Source organism: Siphateles boraxobius, unplaced genomic scaffold (genome assembly GCF_051911475.1).
Source record: "Siphateles boraxobius isolate OS27281-9 unplaced genomic scaffold, OSU_SipBor_1 6, whole genome shotgun sequence".
Classification (NCBI taxonomy): Eukaryota; Metazoa; Chordata; class Actinopteri; order Cypriniformes; family Leuciscidae; genus Siphateles; species Siphateles boraxobius.
Window position 1 is genome coordinate 3,262,722 of NW_027509186.1, and position 11,871 is coordinate 3,274,592.

The window sequence follows — 11,871 nt, forward strand, 5'->3', positions numbered from 1 at the left end:
GTGACATTTATTGTGGCTTTCTTACAGTAAAGCATATTCAGGGTTCCCATATCTTCTTAATCTCACTCATCAAATCAAAATCAGTCTTTTCCAGGACTTTTCAGGCACAATCTCTTAAGTTCAAAGAACAAACAGCATATTTTTAGAGCTGACAAAGAAAAAAACAAACATGAACTTGTATGAACTTCAGGTAAAAATGAAAAATAAATAACTTATTTCTTTCAACAACAAAAAAAACCTGCTGGTAGGGAGAACATTTTGGTCATGTGGTATTGGCATTTGTAGGGCTCCATCACACGCTCGCTCACTCACTCACTCACTCACTCACTCACTCACTCACTCACTCACTCACTCACTCACTCACTCACTCACTCACTCACTCACTCACTCACTCACTCACTCACTCACTCACTCACTCACTCACTCACTCCCTATGTCCAGCAGCTACTAATACGCCAGTCATTAGTTGAAACTGAAAAGGTGTCTGTTCATCTTCAAAAGAAGCTGGTTTTCAAAGTTGCCAGAATTCAGTCTTACTCTTCTTGGACTGAAGACAAGTCCTGCGATGCTAAATAGCCTTTCACAGGCCGCTGAGGCAGGTAGAGGAGTGTTCAGCTTCACAGAAAGCTTGCACACTGCTGGGAAGGACTTCAGCAAGGCCATGTGATCTGCTGAACAGGCCATGTACCCATCCAGCTGTTTGGTGCCATCTTGTATTTGAGACGACTGCAGGGCAGAGAAAAAGTCATCCTCATCAGACGAAGTGGACCTGCTGGCATCGCCTATCTGCAGTGAGGGCTCTTCCAGATGCTGCCTGATGTAGTCAATTCCTGAAATAGTGTGGATAAAAATATAAATTATACAACTAATGCAACTGTCTAATCTGCCATGGCATGACCCCAACACAAACTTTTAATTTAAGGTTTGCTATTTTAGTTTCATGTACCATTCATGCACCTATAATTCAAGGTTTCTTTATTAGTACCAAGGGTAAATTTGTTGTGCAGCAATCAGAATCTTGATTTGTGAATTGCCAGTATGACAAATTGTGAAAATATACACCTAATGTTGCTCTATCCCCATGATATCTTACCCGTTTTGATTGTGGCTTCATCCTTTGTCCACATCGTTCGGAATTTCGGAAGCAGAATCGCAGCAGCGATCAACTCTGGTTCTCCTGACATGTGGCCAAAACGGTTCATGATTCCCACCTGCAAGGCAGGTTATTTATAGCAGATTTCAGCAACAAGGCAATTCAAAATGTACTTTACATAAAACATTTAAGCATTGAGACAAAGTGGCAAAGAAACTTAAATTAATAAAAATGAATCATTGAAGAGATAAGACAATAGAAAATAAATACAATAGTAAAAGTTACCTGTAGAGCATCCACCAGAGGCTTGCAGTACTTCAGTGGCAACTTGACTCTGTCAAGTTTGACAGTGAGCAGGTTGATGGTTGGAAGTAGCCACCCCATCATGACATTTGCTTCTGCTTGCAAGATGTTGGTAGCCTGGGCGACAGGGCTCATGGCAGCGGCATACTCTGCGAGAAAGGCGAGTTCAGCTGGATTAAACCTGTTGAAAACAAAACACAACAACATTGTTTTTATAACACTGTAACCATTTCATTGGATTCATCAAAATAACTGCTGGAAGAGTAATTCAGTAAAATTGAAGTGGAAGTTGGGATAGAATGTGATGTAATGTAAAGTTTTTAGTGTCCACGAAAGAATGGGACAAAGAAAGACATTCCAGATGTTCGATTATGATGAAATAAAACACATAATTCCTACTTACATTGGAAGCTTTAAGTCAGTGCAGATGACTCTGATGGTCCCCTCTCCCTTTTCTTTAATTATTCTCAGCAGTCTTTCCACTGCCAGGAACAGGGAGTTCCACCTGGTGGAATTCGGACGCAGCAGCTGGAGGGAGCAAGCATCTTCAACAGTTTCGGCTGCAAGGGTGGATTTTCCACATTTGTTCCAAAGTGCACTACACTTGCCAAATGTTGAACGGTACACTTTCTTGTATGCCTCATTGGATGTTGTTGCTTTCATGGCATCAACAGTAGCTATTAGGTTGAGTAGGTGACAAGCACAGCGCTGGTGCTTTGGGAGCTGGAATTCTAAACCATCATCTTCAGTCAGAAGTGCTGACACATCAACACACTCCACTTCTTCATCCCCTTCTTGATCTTCTTCTTCCTCTCCTGGTTGAGATGCACTGCCATGATCACCATCACTTCCAATGGCATTATTGTTCTCATCTTCACCAAAAATGTTGAACGCTTTTATGAAGTTAGAGGCATTGTCTGTTGTTGTTCGCACAATCTTCCCTCGAATTTCAAATTCAGAGTGGATGTCATTAAGGGCACTTGCCAACACATCAAATGTGTGCGAACCTCTCAGCTGTTTACAGGCTAGGGCTGCTGAGCATCTTTTGAGACTGTCGGGGTCAATCCAATGGGCAGTAACACCAATGAAGCTCCGCCTTCTGACAGACCAGCAGTCGGTGGTGGTGGCGATATGGTCAACTCCTCTCATGGCCTCAGTCACAGCCCTCTTCATTCCCCTGAAGGCATCATCAATCATGGAGCGCAGAGTCAGCCGTGACATAATTTTTGCATTAGGCTGCAGTTCCTTCACAAAATCTTTAAATGGTTGTTCTTCAACAACATGGAATGGCCGGAGTCCTTGGACCACATAAGTCACTATAGCTTTGTCAATGGACATCTGAGACACAGTCCTGGTGTTCACCAATGTGCTCTGCTTGATGCTGGAGGTGGTGGTGGGAGACTCAGGAGCCCTTTTTCTCTTTGTTGATGTAAGCTCTTCATACTTTTTGAGGTGGTGTACATGCTTTCTCTGTTTCAGAGGAAGAGACATTTAATGAGCAACTTTAGCTACAAGATTTAAAAGTCACACAACACAAACAATTGTCATTTGACTGTTAAACATTATCTAACTGCAAGTAAGTTAATGAAACTATTTCCATCAGTGATGCAAATTACTAGGAACTAGATCTAATTTGCATCACTGATGGGAATATGGTTTCATTTATAAAAACGTGTTAACTTAAATGTCACCATATTATCTTGTTTTACTAAATTAGAATTATAAACACTCAGACTGCCACCCTTACTAGGCAATAACACTATTAACTGGTACAACCTGGCGTTGTTTGTGTTTTGTAGCCTATACTGTACTTGTGTTATCGTTTAGCTCCCACTGCATGTACCTTAAGTTAGCTGCTTTACTAAGAAAGAAAAAAGCACTGTGACTTTGATCAACAATGCAAGCCTACATTCACAATTTATAACATTAGCCCAACATTATGCAATAACCACTGAGTTTTGAGTTCATTAACATAAAAGGAAATCTCAAGTTTGACTAAACATATTATGCTTTTGAAGACGTGAATAGCCTTTAACACTTTCTAACCTCCCACTGATTAACGTAGCAGTTTTCAAAAAATATTTCTCAATCTAACATTAGCCTACCTGAGGAAATATTCGGCCCGGCAGTTAACGTTATGATATACCAGTTAAGTGTGTTTCAGTATTATGGACATATCTTTGAGAGTTCTCTGTTGAATTAAATTCAGGGGAAAATCAGTGGTGTAACGTTGACGTTAGTTAAACATGTGCGCCATATCAGCTAATTAGCAACGTTAACAAGCAGACGTTAGCCTGGCCATCACGTTAGCCAGATATCTCTGATACGGCTTATGATAACTAATGTTGAATCACATTGACATTGTGTCTTTACTGAATAACTATTAATTTAACCTACCTCGATGTGCTTCTTCAGGTTGGACGGGGAGTTTTTGAATGCCAAAATTTCAGTTTTCTTCGGTAGGCATAAGAGGCACTTCATCCGGTAGGAAGAATCTTTCGTTCCAATGTACAAAAACATTTCTTGCAAATACGGCCACGGGTGTATAACGTTATCTTCACCACTATCGTCGGGGTGGTCGTCTACGATAAGAACGGCAGGTCCTTCAGGTGCTTCCATGGCGGTATACACAGTTGTGCTTCCTCCTCTTTTGGAAATGGCAACAAACAAGCATTTCGCGCTGAAAAACAGCGTGCGTAGCGTGCGTGATGCAATCTAGCTCAGTGATTCGCCAAACCTCCCTTATTGCAGTCGCACACATTTCTTCTGATTTTATTTTGTAGTAACGAGTAACGAAGATGCATTGTGGAAATATATCGGAGTAAAAGTATACATTTTATCTAGGAAATGTAGTGGAGTAAAAGTGAAAGTTGACATAAATTTAAATAGCGAAGTAAAGTACAGATACGTGAAATTTCTACTTAAGTACAGTAACGAAGTATTTGTACTCCGTTACATTACAACACTGCTGCCCAGTGTTTTTAACATGGCAAAAAGCTGCTAATTTTGTTGGCAGACCGAACATTTTATATTACTGTACAGGAAACCTCAATGGTCATTTGTTTTATTTTTGTCATTTTCTAAGAGATTAAACCACAAACATCCCTGCAAGTGTACTGACCTGCTCAACAGAAAATCGCATACGAAATTTTTGCAAAAATCACCCACAGTTTCCGCCCAGTTTCGAACTGGGGACCTTTCGCGTGTGAGGCAAACGTGATAACCACTACACTACGGAAACAAGTCTTCAAGTTGCAGACATAAATCTTTAGGTGCACGCTTATTAAAAAACATATAAAGGAAATGAGCGCTGCACCCTCCTAGTGTGGCAAACAGTTTAAATTTTCTGTCAGAATCCAACCACTGTTTCTGCTCGGTTTCGAACCGAGGACCTTTCGCGTGTTAGGCGAACGTGATGACCACTAAACTACAGAAACCTATTGATGAGGTGCATGTGCTTTTTAGAAGATGGCTCCTTCCCATAATCTGCTCTGCAAGCAGTGTGACAGTCTGTAAATTCCACAAACAACAGAACAGAGGTCATTCGGCATTGCAGTCTGCCTACAGCTCCTTGGTACGATGGCCTTCACCTGTCTCAAAAGTAAGGGTTTTGTAGCGAATTGCAGCATTTATATTTAACATGCATCCACTTGTTTCCGCCCAGTTTTGAACTGAGGACCTTTCGCGTGTAAAGCGAACGTGATAACCACTACACTACGGAAACTTGGTTTGGATCTCATTCCTACCTCTTCTAGCGTACGCTTGTTCAAAAGCGACTGAAACTATAGACTGCCCAGTGTTTTTAACATGGCAAAAAGCTGCTAATTTCGTTGGCAGACCGAACATTTTATATTACTGTACAGGAAACCTCAATGGTCATTTGTTTTATTTTTGTCCTTTTCTAAAGAGATTAAACAACAAACATCCCTGCAAGTGCACTGACCTGCTCAACAGAAAATCGCATACGAAATTTTTGCAAAACTCACCCACAGTTTCCGCCCAGTTTCGAACTGGGGACTTTTCGCGTGTGAGGCGAACGTGATAACCACTACATAACAAACACGTCTTCAGGTTGCAGACATAAATCTTTAGGTGCACGCTTATTAAAAAGCATATAAAGGAAATAAGCGCTGCACCCACCTAGCGTGCCAAAGAGTTTACATTTTCTGTCAGAATCCAACCACTGTTTCTGCTCGGTTTCGAACCGAGGACCCTTCGCGTGTTAGGCGAATGTGATGACCACTACACTACAGAAACCTATTGTTGAGAGGGATGTGCTTTTTAGAAGATGGCTCCTTCCCATAATCTGCCCTGCAAGCAGTGTGACAGTCTGTAAATTCCACAAACAACAGAACAGAGGTCATTCGGCACCCACCTAGTGGGTGCTTCTCATTTCTTATTTGTGCATCCTCGTTTCCTTTCCTCGCTTCCTTTCCTAGCGTCTCAGCTCCACCCCCTGTAGGTTTTGAGGGAAGGACGCAAGGAAAGAAAATGAGGACGGAGGAATCGAATGAAAGCTTTTTTTATTCATTGGAATACTTGATCACTCGCGCGTCACTTCATAGCGTCATCAGCAGCGCTCAAAGGATCTGCCCTTATGTTGTTGAAGTTTGTTTATTTAAGAAATTCATAATAAATGATAATAAAGCAAGATACCCTGTTGAAATATGTGTAATGTGTGGTTTATATAAACTGCAAAGGTAAAGTATACATTAAAAGAGATTGTGATCGATGTGAAGGGGGAGGAGAATGTATACGCGCGTCACGTTTAGTCGATAAATCTCTTCCGCATAGGATACACCTGTGTATCCTCGCTCATGACTCCTCTGGAAGCCTCCTCACTCCTCGATCCTCGCCTCCTCGCGGTGCAATTAGAGAACTGAGATGTCCTTCAAGATGGCTGCGCTCGATCGGTTTCCGGGTCATAGGATGGAGGACAGAGGAACGAGGAGACGAGGAGGGATATTGCGAAGCACCCAGTGTCATTCGGCATGGCAGTCTGCCTACAGCTCCTTGATACGATGGCCTTCACCTGTCTTAAAAGTAAGGGTTTTGTAGCGAATTGCAGCATTTATATTTAACATGCCTCCACTTGTTTCCACCCAATTTTGAACTGAGGACCTTTCGCGTGTAAAGCGAACGTGATAACCACTACACTACGGAAACTTGGTCTGGATCTCATTCCCACCTCTTCTAGCGTACGCTTGTTCAAAAGCGACTGAAACTATAGACTGCCCAGTGTTTTTAACATGGCAAAAAGCTGCTAATTTTGTTGGCAGACCGAACATTTTACATTACTGTACAGGAAACCTCAATGGTCATTTGTTTTATTTTTGTCCTTTTCTAAAGAGATTAAACCACAAACATCCCTGCAAGTGTACTGACCTGCTCAACAGAAAATCGCATACGAAATTTTTGCAAAAATTACCCACAGTTTCCGCCCAGTTTCAAACTGGGGACGTTTCGCGTGGGAGGGGAACGTGATAACCACTACACTACAAACACGTCTTCAGGTTGCAGACCTAAATCTTTAGGCGCACGCTTATTAAAAAGCATATAAAGGAAATGAGCGCTGCACCCACCTAGTGTGGCAAAGAGTTTACATTTTCTGTCAGAATCCAACCACTGTTTCTGCTCGGTTTCGAACAGAGGACCTTTCGCGTGTTAGGCGAATTTGATGACCACTAAACTACAGAAACCTATTTGTGCTTTTTAGAAGATGGCTCGTTCCCATAATCTGCCCTGCAAGCAGTGTGACAGTCTGTAAATTCCACAAACAACAGAACAGAGGTCATTCGGCACCCACCTAGTGTCATTCGGCATGGCAGTCTGCCTACAGCTCCTTGTTACGATGGCCTTCACCTGTCTTAAAAGTAAGGGTTTTGAAGTGAATTGCAGCATTTATATTTAACATGCCTCCACTTGTTTCCACCCAATTTTGAACTGAGGACCTTTCGCTTGTAAAGCGAACGTGATAACCACTACACTACGGAAACTTGGTTTGGATCTCATTCCCACCTCTTCTAGCGCACGCTTGTTCAAAAGCGACTGAAACTATAGACTGCCCAGTGTTTTTAACATGGCAAAAAGCTGCTAATTTTGTTGGCAGACCGAACATTTTATATTACTTCACAGGAAACCTCAATGGTCATTTGTTTTATTTTTGTCCTTTTCTAAAGAGATTAAACCACAAACATCCCTGCAAGTGTACTGACCTGCTCAACAGAAAATCGCATACGAAATTTTTGCAAAAAACACTCACAGTTTCCGCCCAGTTTCGAACTGGGGACCTTTCGCGTGTGAGGCAAACGTGATAACCACTACACTACAAAAACAAGTCCTCAGTTTGCAGACATAAATCTTTAGTTGCACGCTTATTAAAAAGCATATAATGGAAATGAGCGCTGCTACCACCTAGTGTGGCAAACAGTTTAAATTTTCTGTCAGAATCCAACCACTGTTTCTACTCGGTTTCGAACCGAGGACCTTTCGCGTGTTAGGCGAACGTGATGACCACTACACTACAAAACCTATTGATGCGGTGCATATGCTTTTTAGAAGATGGCTCCTTCCCATAATCTGCTCTGCAAGCAGTGTGACAGTCTGTAAATTCCACAAACAACAGAACAGAGGTCATTCTGCATGGCAGTCTGCCTACAGCTCCTTGGTACGATGGCCTTCACCTGTCTCAAAAGTAAGGGTTTTGTAGCATTTATATTTAAAATGCATCCACTTGTTTAAGCCCAGTTTTGAACTGAGGACCTTTTGCGTGTAAAGCAAACGTGATAACCACTACACTACGGAAACTTGATTTGGACGGCACCCACCTAGTGTCATTCGGCATGGCAGTCTGCCTACAGCTCCTTGGTACGATGGCCTTCACCTGTCTTAAAAGTAAGGGTTTTGTAGCGAATTGCAGCATTTATATTTAACATGCCTCCACTTGTTTCCACCCAATTTTGAACTGAGGACCTTTCGCGTGTAAAGCGAACGTGATAACCACTACACTACAGAAAATTGGTTTGGATCTCATTCCCACCTCTTCTAGCGTACGCTTGTTCAAAAGCGACTGAAACTATAGACTGCCCAGTGTTTTTAACATGGCAAAAAGCTGCTAATTTTGTTGGCAGAACGAACATTTTATATTACTGTACAGGAAAGCTCAATGGTCATTTGTTTTATTTTTGTCCTTTTCTAAAGAGATTAAACAACAAACATCCCTGCAAGTGTACTGACCTGCTCAACAGAAAATCGCATACGAAATTTTTGCGAAAACCACACACAGTTTCCGCCCAGTTTCGAACTGGGGACCTTTCGCGTGTGAGGCGAACGTGATAACCACTACACTACGGAAACACATCTACAGGTGGCAGACATAAATCTTTAGGTGCACGCTTATTAAAAAGCATATAAAGGAAAGGAGCGCTGCTACCACCTAGCGTGGCAAAAAGTTTAAATTTTCTGTCAGAATCCAACCACTGTTTCTGCTCGGTTTCGAACAGAGGACCTTTTGCGTGTTAGGCGAACGTGATGAACACTACACTACAGAAACCTATTGATGAGGTACATGTGCTTTTTAGAAGATGGCTCCTTCCCATAATCTACTCTGCAAGCAGTGTGACAGTCTGTGAATTCCACAAACAACAGAACAGAGGTCATTCGGCATGGCAGTCTGCCTACAGCTCCTGGGTACGATGGCCTTCACCTGTCTTAAAAGTAAGGGTTTTGTATCGAATTGCAGCATTTATATTTAACATGCCTCCACTTGTTTCCGCCCAGTTTTGAACTGAAGACCTTTGCGTGTAAAGCGAACGTGATATCATGGCATATGCTTTTTAGAAGATGGCTCCTTCCCATAATCTGCTCATCAAGCAGTGTGACAGTCTGTGAATTCCACAAACAACAGAACAGAGGTCATTCGGCATGGCAGTCTGCCTACAGCTCCTTGGTACGATGGCCTTCACCTGTCTCAAAAGCAAGGGTTTTGTAGCGAATTGGAGCATTACATTTAAAATGCCTCCACTTGTTTCCACCCAGTTTTGAACTGAGGACCTTTCGCGTGTAAAGCAAACGTGATAACCACTACACTACGGAAACTTGATTTGGTCTTCAGTCCCACCACTTCTAGGCTACGCTTGTTCAAAAGCCACTGAAACTATAGACTGCCCAGTGTTTTTAACATGGCAAAATGCTGCTAATTTTGTTGGCAGACCGAACATTTTATATTACTGTACAGGAAACCTCAATTGTCATTTGTTTTATTTTTGTCCTTTTCTAAAGAGATTAAACCATAAACATCCCTGCAAGTGTACTGACCTGCTCAACAGAAAATCGCATACGAAATTTTTGCAAAAACCACCCACAGTTTCCACCCAGTTTCGAACTGGGGACCTTTCGCGTGTGAGGCGAACGTGATGACCACTACACTACAGAAACCTATTGATGGAGCATGTGCTTTTTAGAAGATCCCTCCTTCCCATAATCTGCTCTGCAAGCAGTGTGACAGTTTGTAAATTCCACAAACAACAGAACAGAGGTTATTCGGCATGGCAATCTGCCTACAGCTCCTTGGTACGATGGCCTTCACAAGGGTTTTGTAGCGATTTGCAGCATTTATATTTAACATGCCTCCACTTGTTTCCACCCAGTTTTGAACTGAGGACCTGTCGCGTGTAAAGCGAACGTGATAACCACTACACTACGGAAACACGTCTTCAGGTGGCAGACATAATTCTTTAGCTGCACGCTTATTAAAAAGCATATAAAGGAAATGAGCGCTGCTACCACCTAGCGTGGCAAACAGTTTAAATTTTCTGTCAGAATCCAACCACTGTTTCTGCTCGGTTTCGAACAGAGGACCTTTCGCGTGTTAGGCGAACGTGATGAACACTACACTACAGAAACCTATTGATGACGCACATGTGCTTTTTAGAAGATGGCTCCTTCCCATAATCTACTCTGCAAGCAGTGTGACAGTCTGTGAATTCCACAAACAACAGAACAGAGGTCATTCGGCATGGCAGTCTGCCTACAGCTCCTGGGTACGATGGCCTTCACCTGTCTTAAAAGTAAGGGTTTTGTATCGAATTGCAGCATTTATATTTAACATGCCTCCACTTGTTTCCACCCAGTTTTGAACTGAAGACCTTTGCGTGTAAAGCGAATGTGATATCATGGCATGTGCTTTTTAGAAGATGGCTCCTTCCCATAATCTACTCTGCAAGCAGTGTGACAGTCTGTGAATTCCACAAACAACAGAACAGAGGTCATTCGGCATGGCAGTCTGCCTACAGCTCCTTGGTACGATGGCCTTCACCTGTCTCAAAAGCAAGGGTTTTGTAGCGAATTGGAGCATTACATTTAAAATGCCTCCACTTGTTTCCGCCCAGTTTTGAACTGAGGGCCTTTCGCTTGTAAAGCAAACGTGATAACCACTACACTACGGAAACTTGATTTGGACGTCAGTCCCACCGCTTCTAGGGTACGCTTGTTCAAAAGCGACTGAAACTATAGATTGCCCAGTGTTTTTAACATGGCAAAATGCTGCTAATTTTGTTGGCAGACCAAACATTTTATATTACTGTACAGGAAACCTCAATGGTCATTTGTTTTATTTTTGTCCTTTTCTAAAGAGATTAAACCACAAACATCCCTGCAAGTGTACTGACCTGCTCAACAGAAAATCGCATACGAAATTTTTGCAAAAACCACCCACAGTTTCCGCCCAGTTTCGAACTGGGGACCTTTCGCGTGTGAGGCGAACGTGATAACCACTACACTACGGAAACACGTCTTCAGGTTGCAGACATAAATCTTTAGGTGCACGCTTATTAAAAAGCATATAAAAGAAATGAGTGCTGCACCCACCTAGCGTGGCAAACAGTTTAAATTTTCTGTCAGAATCCAACCACTGTTTCTGCTCGGTTTCGAACCGAGGACCTTTCGCGTGTTAGGCGAACGTGATGACCACTACACTACAGAAACCTATTGATGAGAGACATGTGCTTTTTAGAAGATGGCTCCTTCCCATAATCTGCTCTGCAGGCAGTGTGACAGTCTGTAAATTCCACAAACAACAGAACAGAGGTCATTCTGCATGGCAGTCTGCCTACAGCTCCTTGGTACGATGGCCTTCACCTGTCTCAAAAGTCATACCGATCTTTATGGGAGCTCCCTGGGCACAGCGCTATGGAGGGCCAGGATCGGAGTTGGGCTTGCACGATTGGAAGGCGCAGACGGAATATCTGGCCGGATTACAGGGACTGAGTGCATCATAGAAAGTACAGTTTGTGTTGGGGTCTTTGGAAGCAGAAGCCAAAAGAGAAGTTCTTGCTGCATCAGAAGCCACACGGGCTACCGCGAAAACTATCTTCGATTTCCTGTCCGGATTATATGGAGACTCTACCCCGGTGGCCACTCTTCGTGCCCAGTTCTTTAACTATCAACAGGGGCCTAAGCAGACTCTTCGGGCATAC

At 42.7% G+C, this 11,871-nt stretch overlaps 12 non-coding genes across 12 annotated transcripts; all 12 read right to left on the reverse strand.

The window, feature by feature from the left end:
• Positions 1–4,564: 4,564 nt before the first annotated feature.
• Positions 4,565–4,637, reverse strand: trnav-cac (transfer RNA valine (anticodon CAC)). The gene has a single exon. It is a non-coding gene; the product is annotated as a tRNA-Val (tRNA).
• Positions 4,638–4,760: 123 nt separating this feature from the next.
• trnav-aac (transfer RNA valine (anticodon AAC)) lies at positions 4,761–4,833 on the reverse strand. Its single transcript has one exon. It is a non-coding gene; the product is annotated as a tRNA-Val (tRNA).
• A 214-nt stretch (positions 4,834–5,047) lies between these two features.
• On the reverse strand, positions 5,048–5,120 carry trnav-uac (transfer RNA valine (anticodon UAC)). Its single transcript has one exon. It is a non-coding gene; the product is annotated as a tRNA-Val (tRNA).
• A 460-nt stretch (positions 5,121–5,580) lies between these two features.
• trnav-aac (transfer RNA valine (anticodon AAC)) lies at positions 5,581–5,653 on the reverse strand. The gene has a single exon. It is a non-coding gene; the product is annotated as a tRNA-Val (tRNA).
• A 1,666-nt stretch (positions 5,654–7,319) lies between these two features.
• On the reverse strand, positions 7,320–7,392 carry trnav-uac (transfer RNA valine (anticodon UAC)). The gene has a single exon. It is a non-coding gene; the product is annotated as a tRNA-Val (tRNA).
• A 266-nt stretch (positions 7,393–7,658) lies between these two features.
• Positions 7,659–7,731, reverse strand: trnav-cac (transfer RNA valine (anticodon CAC)). Its single transcript has one exon. It is a non-coding gene; the product is annotated as a tRNA-Val (tRNA).
• Positions 7,732–8,679: 948 nt separating this feature from the next.
• On the reverse strand, positions 8,680–8,752 carry trnav-cac (transfer RNA valine (anticodon CAC)). Its single transcript has one exon. It is a non-coding gene; the product is annotated as a tRNA-Val (tRNA).
• Positions 8,753–9,420: 668 nt separating this feature from the next.
• On the reverse strand, positions 9,421–9,493 carry trnav-uac (transfer RNA valine (anticodon UAC)). Its single transcript has one exon. It is a non-coding gene; the product is annotated as a tRNA-Val (tRNA).
• Positions 9,494–9,759: 266 nt separating this feature from the next.
• Positions 9,760–9,832, reverse strand: trnav-cac (transfer RNA valine (anticodon CAC)). Its single transcript has one exon. It is a non-coding gene; the product is annotated as a tRNA-Val (tRNA).
• A 940-nt stretch (positions 9,833–10,772) lies between these two features.
• On the reverse strand, positions 10,773–10,845 carry trnav-uac (transfer RNA valine (anticodon UAC)). The gene has a single exon. It is a non-coding gene; the product is annotated as a tRNA-Val (tRNA).
• Positions 10,846–11,111: 266 nt separating this feature from the next.
• Positions 11,112–11,184, reverse strand: trnav-cac (transfer RNA valine (anticodon CAC)). Its single transcript has one exon. It is a non-coding gene; the product is annotated as a tRNA-Val (tRNA).
• Positions 11,185–11,307: 123 nt separating this feature from the next.
• Positions 11,308–11,380, reverse strand: trnav-aac (transfer RNA valine (anticodon AAC)). The gene has a single exon. It is a non-coding gene; the product is annotated as a tRNA-Val (tRNA).
• Positions 11,381–11,871: the final 491 nt, after the last annotated feature.